This window comes from Lissotriton helveticus, chromosome 3_1 (assembly GCF_964261635.1).
Source record: "Lissotriton helveticus chromosome 3_1, aLisHel1.1, whole genome shotgun sequence".
Classification (NCBI taxonomy): domain Eukaryota; kingdom Metazoa; phylum Chordata; class Amphibia; order Caudata; family Salamandridae; genus Lissotriton; species Lissotriton helveticus.
The window spans coordinates 488241644-488260515 of NC_136061.1; the positions used below are offsets into that span (position 1 = coordinate 488241644).

Genomic DNA, 18872 nt, shown 5'->3' on the forward strand with positions numbered 1-18872 from the left:
TTGACCTCACTTTTATCAACCAGGCAAGCTCCCCCCCGGTTCCCTTTGCCCCAACGTATAATGGAAGAGGTTGTAAAACCACAATTGATTTTGCGTTGAGATCACCAACTCATCCTGATGTTATAACCTACTGGGAAATTGGGGATGACCCTATGAGCGATCATTACCCCATCACCTTCGGGGTAAAACTGCTGGGGGACAAACCAAATGAACCTAGCAGGGTTTCATACCCATATGAGGTTACCCTAACTAAGACTAACGGGTATGTAATTAAATGGGAGAAAATGAACCCAACATCCTTCTTTCAAAACCTCCTATCCTCTTGTTCCACGGACATTCTTGCCTGCTTAGAGGAAGATACTGATCCAAAGAGCATTATGGCTGCATTTTCTAACATACAGCGTCACATAAAAAATGCACTTACTAGGAACTATAAGGATAATGGGAGGCATACCCGTGGGTGGTTTGACTCTAGATGTACATCTACATTGAAAAATTTAAAGAAAGCTCTGTCCGCTGATCCAAAAAATAGGGTCCAAATTCGTCAGGCGAGACAAGAATATAAGCTGGCTATCAAACAGCGGAGGGCGACACTGAAGAAGGAGGCCTGGGAAGCTTTGGGGGAAGCCGCTAGGAACAAGGATAGCAATGCCTTTTGGAAAGTTATAAGATCTGTCTATAATTTAAGAGATAGAGATAACTCCGTGGAAGTAGCTATAACGGGTGAGCTCTGGGCAGAACACTACGGTAACCTTTATTCTAATAATACCCAGGGGAATGCCCCGAACCCATGTAGGGCGATTTCACCTGCAGATAGTATAACACAGGATAATCAGCTAACTGTCTCCCCAGCATCCCCTTACCCGATTGAACTGGTATTTACTACCTTAGAAGTTGAAGATGCCCTTAGGGAAAGTGCCTCAGGCAAAGCCCCCGGCCCTGACTACACCCCAGTGGATGTTTATAAATCAGAGCCACATTTTTGGGTTCCTTTGCTTACAAACGTATTGAATATGGGAAATAAATGCGGGTTCATTACCACCTGGTCGGACGCGATTGTGGTCCCCATATTTAAAAAAGGGAATAGGGACGACCCTGCTTGTTACCGTCCAATATCGCTATTGGACGGACTTATGAAAGTCGCAGGAAGGATACTTCTCAAGAAAATACAACACTGGGAAGAAGAGAAAAAGGTCATTTCGGAGTTCCAATATGGGTTCCGGAAGGGACTAGGGACACTTGAGCAATGTCTAAATTTGTCCCTATTAGTCTCCAAGTACACGCAGGCTAAAAAAGGGGACCTATTTGTAACCTTTGTCGACCTCAGCTCCGCATTCGACTGCGTGGACCACGCGCTGCTCTGGTCGACGTTGGAGGACATTGGGGTGGATTCAACTATTCTCACATTCATTAAGGAATTATACAGAGACGCAGGGGCTAGAGTAAGGTTTGGGACTCAGGGGGAATGTTCACAAAAATTTCCCATAAATAGAGGAGTGAGGCAAGGCTGCATACTTGCGCCCTTGCTTTTTACATTTTATATAAATTCTATTGCTGAGAGTTTATTAACTCTGTCAAGCGATTATCCGGCTGTCAATGGTAGGCCCGTACCCATTCTTTTATATGCCGACGACGCGGCAATCATGTCAAGGACAAAAGTAGGCTTGCAGAGAGCAGTAAACGAATTCTCATCTTATATGGGTAAAAGAAACTTGAAGGTGAACATTTCGAAAACTTTTTTCCATGTCCTGCTCCCAAAAGACCAATAGACCCCCATGCTCAATATTTCTGGACCAGCAAAAGATTGCCATAACAGACACATTTTGCTACCTGGGCATTGTGTTTGATAGGTGGGGAAGGTGGAAACATGCAGTGTCAGCCAGGAAACTCGCTTTCAGTCATGCCATAGGTGCTCTACGAACCTTTGCAGGCAAAATTGGGGGTAAACCCATTCGAGAAATGATACAGATCTACCGGGCAAAGTGCATAGCCACGGCTATATATGGCGCAGGTCTCTGGGGCTTTGAGAATGTGTCCTCTCTACAAACTTGTGAGAACATTTTCATTTGTCACCTACTGGGCGTGTCAAAAACTACGTCGACTTTTATGACTCACATTGAGACTGGTGTTAAATACCTTAGCGACATCATAAAAATATCACCCTGTTTGCTTTGGCACAAGATTTGGACTAACGAGGAGTGTAAATTGAATAGAAACCTCATTAAAGACTGCATGGTTCTGGATGGTGCAGCAAAAGTCAAATGGCTGCGACATGTACAAACGATGTTCTCTAACATTGGACACCCTGAATTTTACGATGACCCAGAGACTTTACAAAGCATGACTAGGCTGGCCCTTAAAAAATCACTAATTACACATCTGGAAAGTGCAAGATGGGACATAGAGAAACTTAAAGGTACAATCCTAAGTTATCAGCAAATTACCCCTACTGAAGGCTTACAATCTTATCTTGGGATCGAAATAGCACCCTATCCTCGCATGCTCCTGACTAGGCTGCGCCTAGGGATTTTCTTCCGCATGGTCACTCTACCGAAACAGAATGATTGGACCTCGCTGAAATTAATATGTCCATGTGACGACCATTCAACACAAAGCAATATTCACATCATGTTCTTTTGTAATCTGTATACTAGCCCCAGGAAACTATTCCTTCTACCCCTACTTAAGCTCTGGGGGACAAGAACATGTAAACCTGCATATTTGAAATTATTGCTCTTAGAAGATGCGGATGTTATCTTTGCTGTTTCTTGCTTTTTGAAGTCAGTGATGAAATTTAGAAATTCAATGTGTTAAGTAGTACACGTCAATATTGACCAGTGGAATACGAGGCCCTTTGTCCAATGATTGCTTGTAGATTTTAAATTTTAGAGAAATGTTTTAACTATTTTGTAACTTTGCTCAAGTTTAAAAAAAAAAATGTTTTTTAATTCTTGTGCATAAATTGTACTTGTACGCTTTTATGATTTCTTGATAAAATCGAATAAAGCTTATTTTTGATTTGATTTGATTTTGACTCTTTCTTCATCCGTAACAGCAGAGATGCGCCGGGAAACCCTTTTTGGGTAGCCGATGCGCAGTACAAATGCAAATAATAATAATAATTTGCTCCGTCGTTGCCCAACACAAGCCTAATGACAATCTACTGACTGATTTCTAATCACTAGCATGGAATTTAAATTAATTAACAGCAGAACTGAGAGCCTGCTTCCTCCCCTGGCCTTGTGATGTATTATTACTGCCTTAACTCTTCAGAAACTGAGGAAAAGTAGTTTAAGACATATTTACCCTAATATAGGAACAAAAAGTAAAACCAGGGGTGTAAGGTTACATGATGATTGGTGGAGACGCAAAGGTTTGCTCAATAGACTCTGGTAATTATTTTTTATAAACGATCATTAACTATGCAGCCATTTACGATCTTTGGGATTACCAAAATACACCGTAGGGCATGGGTCACTATTTACTGAGATCGTACTTCAGTTTTCCAAATGCAGCCAGCGTGTTTCTGATCTCCTGTTAAAATATCCCATCAGAATTCAGAGGTCCTCATATCGACATTTGTTGACATATATTACCTCTTGCTGGAAGACTTTGTTACGATTAGCGGCATCTCCTACACTATGGCGAAGCAGATTCACCAGTATAGTGAGAACCCATAGCTCCCTCTCCAGAAGCACTGTTGCTTGGCATAAACCATTTGCCACACTTCTTGATCATTTACATAATTTTATTAAGATTGTCCAATATTTTCAAATTTTCATCCCTTTCATCACATGAAATCCTTTCAATGTATAACAAGTCTGATGCTGGAGGTATGCCCATCCAGGCCTTTTCCCACAGCAAGACTAATACATGTTGCATCCTCAGTAGTATTATTCCCAATGCATTTCTAGCGTAATCTTCGCTCTTCATCAGGGGTAAACTACAAAATAAACAATGACTTTAATCTTCATGTTTCCACTTTTTAACGATATTTTACAAACAACAATTAAGATGTTACTGATTACGACCTGCTCACTCAATCAGAAACTTGAAACATGTTTCCCTCAGCGCTATCCCGCTAAATGTCCAACATAATAGCTCGTGTGCTGATGACAGTTGGGGGCCGTCATAAACCCGCCCACTCGCGATTCTGCCGCACAGGCGCAGAATTGCGGCCGCGCCCAAGGGGTTAAAGGGGAGGAACATCACAACAAGAGAGACCCAGGGAAACCCAATAGCAAAACAGACGAAAGGGGAGAAGAGAATACCATAGCATCCCTTAAAGGGGAGTACATACATACCACCCTTCTACAAGAGTAAGAGAAACAGTGCCCCTTAAAGGGAAAGAGAGCTACAACAAGAGGCAAATTCATGATTTATTGTTTTAAATTATCTATTTTAAATAGAAGAATTACAGCACCATACACATAGGATGTGATCCTAAGCCCCTTTAAATGAAAGGGGAGAGGATGTGGTGTGACGGCCAGAGCTGCCGACTGTGGTGCTAGGGAACCAGGTTCGAGTCTCGATGTTGGCTCAATAGCCTGTGATTCCGGAAAATAACTTAATCTCGCCGTGCCTAAAAAAATAACCAAAAAAAACAAATGTGTCCTTGTGTAATCTAACTGGTACTCAAGTAAACCGCTCCAATACCTTTTGGCGGGGTCAAGTGGAAGAGGGGATTTGGGTGAAATCACAGGGATCGGGAGGAGCAGGTAGGGGTGAAGGAGAGGGACTGCACACATCTGCACACTCTAAGAGTGCATGTAGAAACATTAAAAATAGTACCTAGGAGAGTGGAAGGACATTGACCACAGGAAGCAGTACTTGGTCCATGCTCCATTGCCTGGATGAAGAATCTGAAGGCCTGGAGGAGCCGCTGACTAATAGGAAGACCAGAAACAAGAATAACGTGGGAGCCAACCAATTTTAAGTAAAGGTAAGTAATGAGGGGGTTCGAATCTCTTTTTAAGTTTTTTGGTCCATTACAATAGATTACACAATCACAGCCTAAGCGCTGTGCAGGCAAAAGCTAACAAGCATTGGCATAGCCAAGAGGTCTCGCCTTTGGGACCTTATAAGTGTTTAGTTATATAGCACAATATCCTTGTTGCAACAACATCAACTGTTGTATGGCTAAACACTTATAAAGTCCCAAAGGTGAGACCTATTGGCTATGCCAATGCTTGTTTAATCATGCAGTAAGGACAGAAAAAACATATTAATAGTAACATCGGCATCATGAGGTTAATGAGTAAAACAAAGTAACTCCATTATACTGAAAAGAGAAGTCACAAAAATCAATTGAAAGTGGTGGAACGGATAAAAAAAGCACCTTATCAATCACTAATAACAAATTTACCACTTGGTTGTCATGTCATATGAACATAATCATAATGCCAGTATGTCTCCTTGGGAGTGCAGTGTTACAAAATGTGTCACATCAAGGTACGCAGAATCTTTACAGAACGTCGGTATTATTTTGTTAGTAGTTTGATTACAGTTGAGTGTTTTTTAGTCTTGATGAGGTGAAGGGTAACTCGCTCACCTATTATAATTAATCCGCAATGCTAATTTCTAGATCATTTGGCAGAATGTTCACCGAATTTATATTTTTCTTTAATGGCCACCCTATTGCTTTCGCTCTCATTCCCTCCTCAAATGATACTTCTTTTCGCTTTCTTCCTCCCGTTACTATCTTCCTCTGGTGTTGTGAATCACTCCTACACCTGAGAGTTAGGATGGTGCCAAACGAGAGTTAAAAATAATCAAGTTTAGAATTTAATCTGACAATGCTAAACTGCCCATCTGCCCTTCTAGCAGAGTGTACATACCATATCTGTTCCTTCCTTTCTGTTACTGGCAAGTCATTTGTCTTTTTTTCGGTATGGTCATCCTGTTCCGACACTCGTGCAAAATGAAGAGTTATTGATTCGTTAATTTAAAAATATCAAGTTCTTTGCCTAGGACTATTACTTTGCTGCTTGCTTTTTATTATTTATAGGCCTTCCTGTAGATAGCTGCAAACTGATCGTCATTTTTGCTACACCGTTGCTCATTTCAGCAAGCAAAATAAGATTTAAAGTGCACAAGTACAAGAAATAGGACAAACATTATTCGCATTAAAATGCACCTGTAGTGAAAAAGAGATTGTTAAACTGTTAATCCAAAGGTTTATTTTTATCAATTAATCGTCCACAAACATTTTCCGAAAAGGTTCGGATTTTGAAACATTTTAAAAAATTTTTTTTTATAGTGAGATAGTATTTTCGTATTTTCCAACAGTACATGGTAGTTCTGATGAGGAGTCTGACTCTTCCTCGCCTCAGGTGTCAATGATGTTAGAGACTACATTTTTTGTGACGTCTCTCACTGCACTGTAATTGCCTCCAATGCCACATTTGGGCTGGCCCAATGATTGCTTCTGTGTGTTGACGAGCTGTGATGTATGCAGGTCACTTGTTAATTCAGAGAAATTCCGAGTTAAATGTGTGCGGCTTAGACACTGCAAACGCATAACAAGTGGGGACAATGAAGTGCCGTGAAAAAAACGCCGAAGCAAGTCGAACCCACATAATGAGAATGACAGGAATACAACGCAAGAGATGCGCGCGCAGCAGCCCGCGTGCTTGTAGCGCGTTCTAGCAAGCTGGTCGCCGCTTTGGGACCATTTCCCAAAGCCGCATCTAATGTCTCTCTGAGCAGCGCATGCGCGCTGACTTAGCGAGACCTAAAAAGGGTGCTAATTATATGTTCAAGAGGCAAAAGCAAAGGGGGGAGGAACCACACTGGGCGGACGAGCATTCAGAGACACAAAGGGGCATAATGCAAAAAGCTGGGTCTGCTTTTTCAAGAAGTCATATTTAATGTGTGGATGCCAGTGAATGCCACAGCAGTTAACATGCTCAGCAAGAAAAAATGATCCACTTTATCAGCTGCGGTAGAAAGCCCTAGAATTAACAAAACACAGCTGATTCCATCGTTTACAAATCTAAGAGCATTGTGCAAGAACTGCAAAAAGGCAGTCTCAGTCCCATGTACACGCCTAGAGCTTCATTGGACCAAAAATACATTTAGATGCTTTTGTAATTTATAACTTAGGATTTATTTCAAGGATAGTCGCTAAGACTGGCACGTATGTGATAGGTGTAGAATTGGCCGAAATCATCCAATCTAGACCTTTTTTTAAACAAGTGTTATTACTCAGCAGCCTCTTTTAGGAGATCAAGGGCAATCCTTTTTTAGTAGCAAGATGTTTAGCAAAGAACAGAAATAGAGAAGTGATTTGGTCCAAATGTAATAACATAAGGAAAACTCTACTTACCCAGTATGCATCTGTTCTTGGCATATAGAGCTGTAGAGTCATATGCTGTGCATAGATCGCCATATAGTGTTGGGTCCGGATGTTTGCACTTTGTTTTTCTTCGAAGAAGTCTTTCCAGTCTCAAGGTAGGTGACTCCTCCTTTCGGTGATAGTGTGCATGGGCATCAACTCCATTGTTAGATTGCTTTCCCGCAGAGGGTGATAATGGAGTTAGTAAGAGTAGTCAAAACAAGATGTCCATGAATGTATGTATCTAAGTAAGATGTTACTGCAACAGGTATAGGTACCCAGGAGGAGGGTGGGTGCATATGACTCTACAGCTCTATATGCCAAGAACAGAAGAATACTGGGTAAGTAGCATTTACCGTTCAAAGAATAAGAGCTGTAGATCATATGCTGTGCATAGACTATATAGCAATTATCTCCCAAAGCGGTGGCTAGCCTGTATGTGTTGCGGTGGAATGAAATAGTGTATGTAAAACTGCCTGGCCCACTCTAGCTTGTTGTCTTGCTAACACATCTACACAATAGTGTTTTGTGAATGTGTGAGGTGTAGACCATGTTGTAGCTTTGGATATGTCATCTATGGGTATATTTCGTAAGAATGCCATAGAAGAGACCAGTTTGTGCGTAGAGTGTGCTCTAGGGGGAACTGTTAACGTTTGTTTTGCTTTTGCATAGCATATTTGAATGCACTTGACTATCCACATTGCAATACCTGATGTTGATATGGGATCGCCTTTATGTGGTTGAGCAAAAGCGACAAAAAGTTGATTTGTGTTACGGAAAGGTTTTGTCCTTTCTATGTTCTCTTCACATCCAATGTGTGTAGGGCATGTCCTGCCACTGAATCTGGTTGAGGGAAGAACACAGGTAACTCAACAGATTTATTGATATGAAAAGCAGAAATTACTTTTGGAAGGACTTTAGGATTAGTCCAAAGAACCATTTTATTTTGGTGCATTTGTAAAAAGAGGTCTTCTATAGTTAATGCCTGAAGCTCACCCACCCTTCTGAGTGATGTGATAGCAACAAGGAAAGCGACTTTCCATGTGAGAAATTGCAGTTCACATTTGTGCAATGGCTCAAAGGGTGGACCCATTAGTCTTGTGAGCACAATGTTGAGATTCCAGACTGGAGCAGGTGGACGTCTCGGGGGAATGACTCTTTGGAGTCCCTCCATAAAGGCTTTGATAGCAGGCACTCTAAAAAGAGATAGATGTTGTCTATTCTGGAGGTATGCAGCTATTGCAGCCAGATGTAAGCGTATGGACGTGTACGCTAAATTGGAGCGTTCTAGGTGTAACAAATAACATATATTGTTTGTACAGAAGCATCAATTTCACCCTGACCTTTGAAAATAATAGGAAACCTCCTTTTCAGACAGGAGGCAAAACTAGAATCTGGAAGAATGTTGATACCTCGGCTTTTATTGGCACTTTAAGATCTTCGTGTCCTCTCTTAGATCAGGACACTGAAGAAATGGAAGCAGCATTTTCGAGGTGGCTACTTCATGCAGCCGATGTCTATGCTCCTTGCACCAACTTTCCCCGCTCTCGCCCCAATGACGCTCATAGGTGGTTTACACCTCTTTTGAAAAGTCTTAAACTTGGAGTTCGTCAGATGGAACGCAAGTGGCGAACAGACTATTTAGAAGTAGACAGAGTTAACTACTGCAAGACACGAAAGGATTACCAAAAACTGCTTCAGGAACATAAAACTGACTACTTCTCTAAAAAGATCCTTAATGCTCACAACAAATCTAAAGAGTTGTTTAACATCGTTGAGAACTTGAGTGCTAGCGATAGAACGTCTCTCCCGATAGCTCCTACTCAGGAGATGTGTAACTCGCTAAATTCTTTTTTTTCGGATAAAATCAGTGCTATCAAACAAAGCATCCCTATTACTCAGTCCCCGCTTTTATTGACTGACAATTCTCACAACACTGCGACCTTGAGTTCGCTTCCCCCTGTTGACAGCAATACGCTGCTCAAACTCCTCGCCAAAGTTACATCAGGTTCTCCTGATGACATCTGCCCCCCTTTTATCCTGAAAGAAGTGGGAGCCAGTATTCCGGAGGGTATACTCTCTTTACTGAATGGCACGCTCTCTCAGGGTAAAGTCCCTGCAAATTTTAAAAAGGCCCTTCTCATTCCATTGTTAAAAAAAGTTGGCGCTAATCCGCAGGACCTGCAAAATTACAGGCCCATATCCCTGCTGCCTTACTGTGCCAAACTTTTGGAGGCTCATGTCTGTAACAGCATCTCCAGGTTTTTGGAAGAATCAGAGTATTTTGCACCGAATCAGGCTGGTTTCCGCCCATGTCATTCCACCGAGGCGGTCATCCTCTCGGTGCAGAATACTCTGAGACGGAATGCGGATGAGGGAATACATCAGGCTCTGGTGCTGCTGGACCTCTCAGCCGCTTTCGACACGGTCGACTATAACATCTTGGTCGACCGTGTCGAGCAGGCAGGTCTCAGGGGCCTGGCATTGAGCTGGATCCGCTCATTTATTACTGGGCGCACTCAGGCTGTCAGACTAGGACCTTTCACTGCCCCCACTATATCTTCTACCTGTGGAGTCCCGCAGGGCTCTTCGTTATCACCCCTGCTTTTTAATTTATATCTATGCCCCCTATTGTACTCCCTTAGGAGGGCCAAAGTTACGATATTCAACTACGCAGACGATTTGCAGTTGATTTTCCCGTTAAACACCAAGGATGCTGTGGTTGAATTTCAAAACACTATGTCCCTCATTTTTAAATGGATGAACTGCAGTCATCTGAAGCTTAACCCTGGCAAGACCGAATTGGTCCTGCCGGGACTGAGCGCCCACAGCTGGAACCCCAGCTTCTGGCCTTCCTGTATGGGAACTCCTCCATCTAAGTCATGTTCGGTCAAGAGTCTGGGAATACACATTAGCGAAGACCTCTCCCTTAAAAAACAAGTCGGAGCAGTTGTCTCAGCTAGTTTCTTCCAGCTGAAGAAAATCAAGAAAATTGCCAGCTTCTTTTCCCCGGCCGCTCTCACTCAGATAGTCATCTCCCTGGTTCTGTCCAGACTTGACTTCTCCAACAGTCTTTACCTTGGCATTCAAGCTGGAGAGCTCAAACGCCTTCAGCTGGTTCAGAATCAGGCCGCCAGACTCCTCCTGAACCTCTCAAAGAGGCAGTCTGTAAGATCTGGCCTGAAACAGCTACACTGGCTGCCTGTGGAGCAGCGTGTGGCGTTTAAAACAGGGTGCATTGTATTCAAATCTCTGCACGACTCTGGCCCCCTCTTCATCAGAGACATGTTTAAGAGATATACTCCCTCACGTAATCTCCGTTCTATTCATAAATTGCTTCTGACTGTTCCATCCTACAAGAGGAAGCGTCTTGGAGGCAGCTGCTTTGACCTTCTGGCAGCTGGTTTTTGGAACTCCCTTCCCCTCCATCTGAAACTGAATGACAACATCCTCAGTTTTAGACACTCCTTGAAAACCTGGCTTTTCACTCAGGCGCACTGTTGAGCTGCTCCCCCTCCCCTGTGACCCTGCGCTTGCCTCTTCCTACAGCGCCATGAAGCCCCCGGGCGTACGAGCGCTTACAAATACCTATTAACATTAACATTAACATTAACATCAATTGGGTTGATGTGGTTATTATTACAGTATATCACAAACCACTTCCACTCCATAGCAGACTCTTATGGTAGGACATCTAGCCTCTTTGATAATATTCATGCAGTCTGGCGGTAGATTAAGATAGCCAAACTCTAAGACTTCAGGAGCCAGATCGCCAGATTGAGTTGACTGGGGTCTGGATGTCTTATGTCTCCATGGCTCTGTGTGAGGAGATTGGGTGTAAGATGTAGTTTTTGGTGAGGAACTACTGAGAGTTCAATAGGGTTGTGAACCAAGGTTGACGTGTCCATGTGGGAGCAACTAGGATTAGTGTCAGGCAAGCTTGTTTGAGTTTCCGAACCACTAATGGAATGATGACGGAGAGGCGGAAAAGTCTAAGCAAATATCACTGACCAGTTCATCCATAGTGCATTGCCTTTGGACAATGGGTGAGGATACCTGTGTCGCGAAGTTTGGCCATTTTGCATTTAGATGTGTGGGAATCCTCACATTTGGAAGAATTGGAGGAGAACTTGAGTGTTTATTTCCCATTTGTGGATTTGCTGTGTCTGACGACTGAGCAAATCTGCCATCTGATTGTTTACTCATGGAAGGGGTTCTGCTAGGAGATATATTTGGTGATGTATGGCCCATTTCCAGATTGTCTGTGCTAGCTGTGACAGCTGGAGAAAATGTGTACCCCCTGGTTTTGTATGTAGTACATGGCTGTCATGTTGTGTGTATGAATTAGGACAGTCTTGCGTACTAATTGAACTTGAAATGCTTTCAGCGCTATAAAAATCGCTAGCAGCTCTAGATGATTTATATGAACCTGTTTCTGCTGCAAGCTCCAAATACCCTGAATTGTGTGGGTTTGGAGATGCGCTCCCCAACCTGTCAGTGATGCGTCTGCTCTCAGTACTATATGTGGAACCGGGTCTCTGAAGGGCTGCCCTTTAAAAAGGTTTTGTGTGTGTTCCACCACTGCAGAGAGCGATGGGTGCGACCGTCTACCAACACTAGATCTGATAACTGACAGTGAGCTTGGTCCCACGGACGTGCTAAGCATTCCTGTAGGGGACGCATTTGAATTCGTGCATAGGAGACTATAAAAAATGCAAGATACCATCATTCCCAGTAACTGCATGAATACTTTAGCTGGTAAGGAGTGTTGAGTCTGACACTGAGCCATCAGGGTTTGTATATTCTGAACTCTGGATGGGGAGTCGGGTATGCTAGAGCTTTTTGTGTGTTTATAGTAGCTCCTAATATGCTTGAGACATGGATGGTTGGAAATGGGATTTGGACAGATTTACTGCGAATCCTAGCTCGTGGAGCAATTGCACAGTTTATGTGTGGCATAGATAGCTGCTGTGCGTGCTGGCTTTTATGAGCCAGTCGTCTAAGTATGGAAAGACATGAATATGTTGGCTACTTAGATGGGCTGCGACTACTGCCAAGCATTTTGTGAAAACCATGGGTGCGGTTGTTACTCTGAATGGGAGTACTTTGAATTGATAGTGCTGACCTGCTACCACAAACCTGCGTTATTTGTGGTGTGCAGAGTGTATTGGAATATGAAAGTAAGCGTCCTTTAAATCCAGAGTGGAGAGAAAGTCACCTTGCTGAAGAAGGGGCAGCACTTGTTGGAGTGTTACCATATCAAAATGGTCCGACAATGTATACTTTTAGTTCTCTGAGGTCTAATATAGGCCTAGACAGCCGTACTTTTTGGGAATTAGAAAGTAGAGGGAGTGCACCCCTGCTCCCTGATATGGTAAAGGGATTGGTTCTATTGCACCTTTCTGCAAGAAAGAGAGAACCTCTTTCTTTAGAAGGGTGAGATGTTCTTGTGACATGAGGTGTGATCTTAGAGAACGTTCGGTGGAGTGCTTGTAAGCTCCAGGCAATAACCAGATTGGATAATTTGCAGAACCCATTTGTCTGATGTAATCGTATTACAAATGGGTAGAAATTGGGAAAGACGTCTCCCAACAGGAGTGGAATGGTCAGGGGTATGGAAAGGAAGTCACGGTTTAGTGTTTGCAGCGGAAGTGCCTGTTGAGTTACCTCTGCCTCGTCCCTTGCCATTGTTTCCTCTATATCCACCTTTAAACTAACCTCTTGAAGTGGGCGACTGATTGCTGCCCTTGTGGGAGGAGGAGGCATTGTCTGTAGACACATTTTTGGGGCTGCCCCTGTAAAATGAGCGACGAAAGGACCCTCTGTTGAAAGGTGATTGTAAAGCCCCCGATCGACTTAGCAACATTAGTATCCTTTTTGATCTTTTCCAGTGATGTATCGACAGCTGGACCAAAGAGGTTTTCTTTGTCATAGGGTTGGTTACAAATAGAGGCTTGTACCTCAGGCTTGAATCCTGAAATCTTTAACCAAGCATGTCTACGGAATAGTACACTAGTGTTAACTGCCCGAGCTGATGTGTCTGCCTGATCTAGAGCACACCTAAAAAAGGTATTAGTTATTACTTTACCCTCTTGAACCAGGGCACTAGCTCTAGACTTATGCTCATCAGGAAGAAATTCAATTGAGCTTTTTGAGCTCATCATAATGAACTCTGTCATAACTTGCCAATAGTGCTTGAGCATTGCCAATACGCCAATGATTAGCTGTTTGTGACGCTACCCTTTTGCACGAAGCGTCAATTAGTTTTGACTCTTTATCAGGAGGAGGGGTGTCCTCTGTCGTTTGCGAATTAGCTCTCTTACGAGCGTTGGAAACTACCAGAGAGTCCAAAGGTAACTGGCCTTTGATATATACAGGGTCATTAGGTGCCGATTTGTCTTTTTTCTCTACTCTTGGAGTGATGATTCTAGATCTTACAGGGTCCTTAAAGATGTTGTCCGTATGTTTAAGCATACCTTTTAACATTGGTAATGTCTGTGTAGCCCTTTGAGATGAACTTAGTGTGTCAAACAAAAAATCCTCTTTTAAACCCTTTTTAGGATGCTCTATTCCATGATATTGTGCAACTCTGTGAACGAGTTCAATATATCCAATATTATTGTCTGGAGCAGAGGGTCTGGATGGATATAGGTCGGGATCATTATCTGGTTGAGGGTCAGCATTATAATGATCCCATGGGTCAGTATCCTGTGGTGTGTAGTCATCTATATCCCCATCCCCTGTATCCTGTGGGGCAGGTGATGTTGGCGGAGGAGAATGTGTAGGTGTAATGAATACAGTTGGATCAATGGTTTAAGGAGGTGGAGAAGGATTAGTACCCACATTTTTCCTTTTTAGAGGAATGTGGTACTCTTCTTGTAAGCCCATTTTCCTATTCTAAGGAAGTTTGGCATGAATTTGTCCAGTTTCTGGATTAATCACAATCTCCTTCAGTTTCGGATCTGAAGATGGAATATCGGTCCGAGGCTCTTTATTTGAAGTACTTTCTTTAGATGCCGGTTTTGGTGTAGAAAGTTTCGGTTCCGAAGTTATCAGCTATGAAGATTTAGGTTTGTAGACCGGTGGCATGGAAACCAGGAGGCGTTTGAATTTCGACGGCTTAGATTTCGGGTCGGCACTGGAGTGGGGACGAGTAGACCCAGAGCCAGGAGGCTGTTGTTTATGTTTCGACGGCGAGCTTGAAGGCAGGGCGCTCAAAACCTTTTCTCGGTGCCGACCTTGGCCCGAAGGCAGAGGAGGAACCGGACCCTTTCTATGGGGGAGATGGTAGGGGAAGGAAGTCTCTTTACTCACGATTCATTGTCCTGGTGTGAGGTCTTTGGTATCTGACTCGGCTTCAGATAGGGAGACATTTTCCTCCTCCATTTGGGCTTCCTTCGCTTGTGATTCTTCGTGTACGGACTCGTCTCCGAGGAGATCCGGCCTGGAGCCACTTTGCTGGTACATTTCGTGACGTTGAGTTTGACATTCACAGAGCATTTTCTTCTATCGAAACGACCGACACGCGTCGCAGTCCTTCTTGTCGCGTTCCGGCGATAGGCAAAGGTTGCACACTTAGTGCAAGTCGGTGCACGGAAACTTAGCCCGACACCCAGGAGAAAACTTGAATGGAGTCCGTTCCATCAATTGCTACCGACGCTGGTAGGCCCAACAGCCTTCCTCGAATGTTCCGATAGAAGGTTTTCTAATGTTAGCGATGCGCAGAGAATGGAAAACGCAATCGATAAACAATACCATCGGGGGTAGTAGATTGCGCGCCGAAGGGGCCTGAAAAAAACAGTGCTGAACTGGAGCGCAACAATTCACATCCAAACCGGATGGCGGAAAAAACCAATCTAACAATGGAGTCAATGCCCATGCGCACTATCACCGAAAGGATGCGTCGCCTACCTCGTGACGGGAAAGAATTCTTTGAAGAAAAACAAAGTGCAAACATCCGGACCCAACACTAGATGGGGATCTATGCACATCATAAGATCTACAGCTCACATGCCTCGAACATGCTGTTATGGTGCAGTAGGCTTAGGATATCTTCAACTTGTTGTAAAGTACCTCTCGTCATTGATACTGAAGGGTAGAGGTGTCATTGTTGTTGTATTTGCTTGTCATTGGCCATAATAGGCTTTATTGCAATTTTTGCTAATCTTGGATAGTAGTCTTTATTGTTTTTCTTGTTAGATATGGTAATGTTTACTGATTCTACCCAATATGTCCTTTTATGGTCTTGTATGATTCAATCATTTTTTTCAATCTTCTTTGATACAGTCTTTATTACTAATATTTCTTGGCAGGGACACTATTGTTGTTTTTTGCAATGTATGCTTGATTTGGATATATGAAGTCAGGTAAGCCATATTGAAGTGATGTTAAATTTCAATGGGGAGTTAGTCTAAAAGGATAAAGACTGAGTAGATGTGGTCTTACCTCTAGGCATCTGAGATCGGTCACGCCTCTGCATGAAGTATAGCTTTACAATTTCAAAGAACAAACTAGTTTTACAGAAGTCTCTACAATCCGCATGGATAGAACAACTGTTTGTGTTACAGTTCATACGTCAGGTTGGCAGATGCAATTTTAATACTTCTCTGAAATCACATGCTGTGGGTCCTTTTTGAAATAAGGAAACATGATGTGATAGTTCTGTGTCTAGAATATTCAATTATATTGAGTGTCCATAGTCAGTTACAATTAGTACATAAACTGATTCAAGTGAATATACACGTGCATTCTTGAGGCATAGGGATATGGGTGACTATACACAGAACACATTTCAATATGGTTAACTGCAGAGATCGTTTAGTACAATTTCTAATGTTCTAATGAGAACTTGGGTTAAAGGCAAAATATAAATGCCTATGCACATCTAATTTGAACTGATGTCTGTGTATACATGCCTTATAGATTTCTGTTCAGTTCAAGTAGAAACAATGGTGGTGAGATGCCTGTATCCTTATCTATTCCTATAATGGTGCAAGACATGCTCACTGGTTTAACAAATATATATTCACATTTGTATATACATTCATAAACTGAGTAATCAATGGAAAAGCCTAACACACTATATTGGATTTCAGGTTGTTTATGTGGAGAGAGGATTTCATGCATATCAAGAGACTCTGACATTTTCTCACAATGGAATGCAAATATCTCAAAATGCCTGCCCTCCATTTGGATACTATATTTCTTTTTCAATATCGGCTAAAGATAACTTTGGCTGACTGAACTATTATTTCCAATATATATACACAGTGTGATTTGGGTTGGCCCCTTGCTCATGATTGGATCGTTTTCCTGTGTATCCCAGTTGTCTCCTCTTTATTATACAGTTGTCTTCCCGATTGTTGTGTTTGTTCATGTGCATTTAGGCCTCTTCTGCTGCCCATCCCTCTTGCTTTTTAAAAATATTTACTCCCCCATAACTTTATTTTACTTTTGAAGTTTATTTTGCCCACCGAATCAGTGGGTGTCAATCTTAAAAAGCGTTTTTATCGATTTCAGATGGCTGCCTTTGAATACGCAGAGCAACTAATGCACGCTTTTCCACAACAGCCTTCTTTAAATTGATTTTTTCAAATACTTCAAGCACATTCAAAGATGGCCACTGTGGATGTGTGTGAATCCAGCACGGCCATCTTTGAATGTGTTTCTTTAACTATTACAAATGTATTCAAAGAAGGCCACCCTGGAAGTCACACATTCATGGTAGCCATCAAAGGTTATAAGTAAAATCTTTAAAACATTTTTTTTTTTTTAAAGAACCTGAAAATTATCAGTAACAGACATCACCTCTACCAAAACTCAATTAAAGATGAAGATCTTAAGCAGTAAAGTTTAACACTGGGTGTTTTTTCACTCCTTTACTGATTATAATTGGCCAATTTCAGTGGTTTATAGTTTACACTTAGCCATGATACCCTACTATTTTTTCAATTGTATTTTAAATGCACATTTGTTAAGTGTTTAATTTGGTCCCATGATTATTTGTTTGTTTCCATTTCCTAATTGTGAACTACATCCTGTGGTTCACAGAATGTTTATGGCTTGAGAACATTCTCACAACTGTTTTTGACTATCTGAAAATAAGAAACATAGGTTCAAGATCTGGGTCGTCTACGTGCTTTAGTCTTGTACCATTTACTATCAATTGGTTTTGGAGAAGGAGAGCATTTCCCAACCTTGTGGGGTATTCGGTAATACAATGCAAGCATGAGGTGTTGTAATTCACTGCTAAACATTTTTATAGTGCATTGGCCAAGAACCTTGCTTTTCAGTCTACAAGTCATGTAACTGTAGCTGCAAAATAAATCTATTTTCTCCTACTCCAATCTGATTTGTTCTTATACTTGAACCAGCAATGTTTGTTCACAAACAGACCAATAATGTCAGTCAACCAGATCAGAATTTTCCTCGGAAACTTTGGTTCGCATATTTGGTCATCAAACCTAGCATCCTGATATTTCTATTACAAAATAACTATTTAAAATAGGAAATGTTTTTTTTTTTAAACCATCAAACCACATAAAGGATCTATTCCGGCCCAGGCTCTATTTGCATGAGAGTGTATGCATAACTGTGTCCATCTATTTTTTCTGAGTCAGATATCAAAAATTAGATCCTCCCTCTAACTTTTGCAATCCTCAACCAATCGTCAGAAAATATAAAATGAAAAATATACGTAATTTAAAAACGTAGGCCTCCAGTACAATGGCGGGTGGACCGCCACAGATGCTCGTCTGACTGCCATCATAATGACCCCCTTAATATGGACAGTATCGGGCATATTTATTTAATGGGACCAACACGATCAATATTCCAAAACAAAAGCCCTTTCTAATGACTGAATAACGAAACCATAACTATGCCCATAGTCCCCTTCCACAACTGTGCATCTCTTTTACTATGCTAAGTGGCCTCTGGACACAATGTGTGGCCTCTGGGCACACTGTGTGCCCAGCTCATAGGACCAAAGAACCTGCAGCACATAACTTTAATTCATGGGCATGGGTTAAAAGAATTACTGTGCATATGTCAGCTGGTAGTAACTGTTACTAAGCATGCGAGTGGTGGTTATACATGTTACTGAGAATGTGAACAAGTGGCTATATTCCTGTTACTGCAAAGAAAGACTGGCAAAGAGAGAGGGTGAGATACGAAGAACAAGATGGATCACCTCTCAAGATGTGACAAGCAGTCAGCACAGAGGGCTTACATAAAGCAAACAGCATAGAATACGCAGATCACAGTGACAGCACAAAGCAAAGAGCTGTGGTGCACAGAGATAGTGCATGTTAATGGCACACGCAGAGAGGCAGGGAGAGAGATAAAGCTTGGTAAAACATTGCATAAAAAATTAGGCTTGCAGAGAAAAATGATGTGTAGATTGAGGGACGGGGAATTCAGAGAAAGTGGTGTTAAAACAGACCGAAGGGACAGAGCAGCCTTTTTATCAAATGAACATCAAACTCAAAAGTCCAGAAAGGAATCAAAACACTACATACAAATACAATAGTCCGAC

General features: G+C 42.2%; 1 protein-coding gene across 2 annotated transcripts in view; it reads right to left on the reverse strand.

Moving 5' to 3' along the window:
* LOC144822631 (uncharacterized) overlaps positions 1–18872 on the reverse strand; it is a 205935-nt gene that overhangs the window by 63940 nt on the left and 123123 nt on the right. The window lies entirely within an intron of this gene.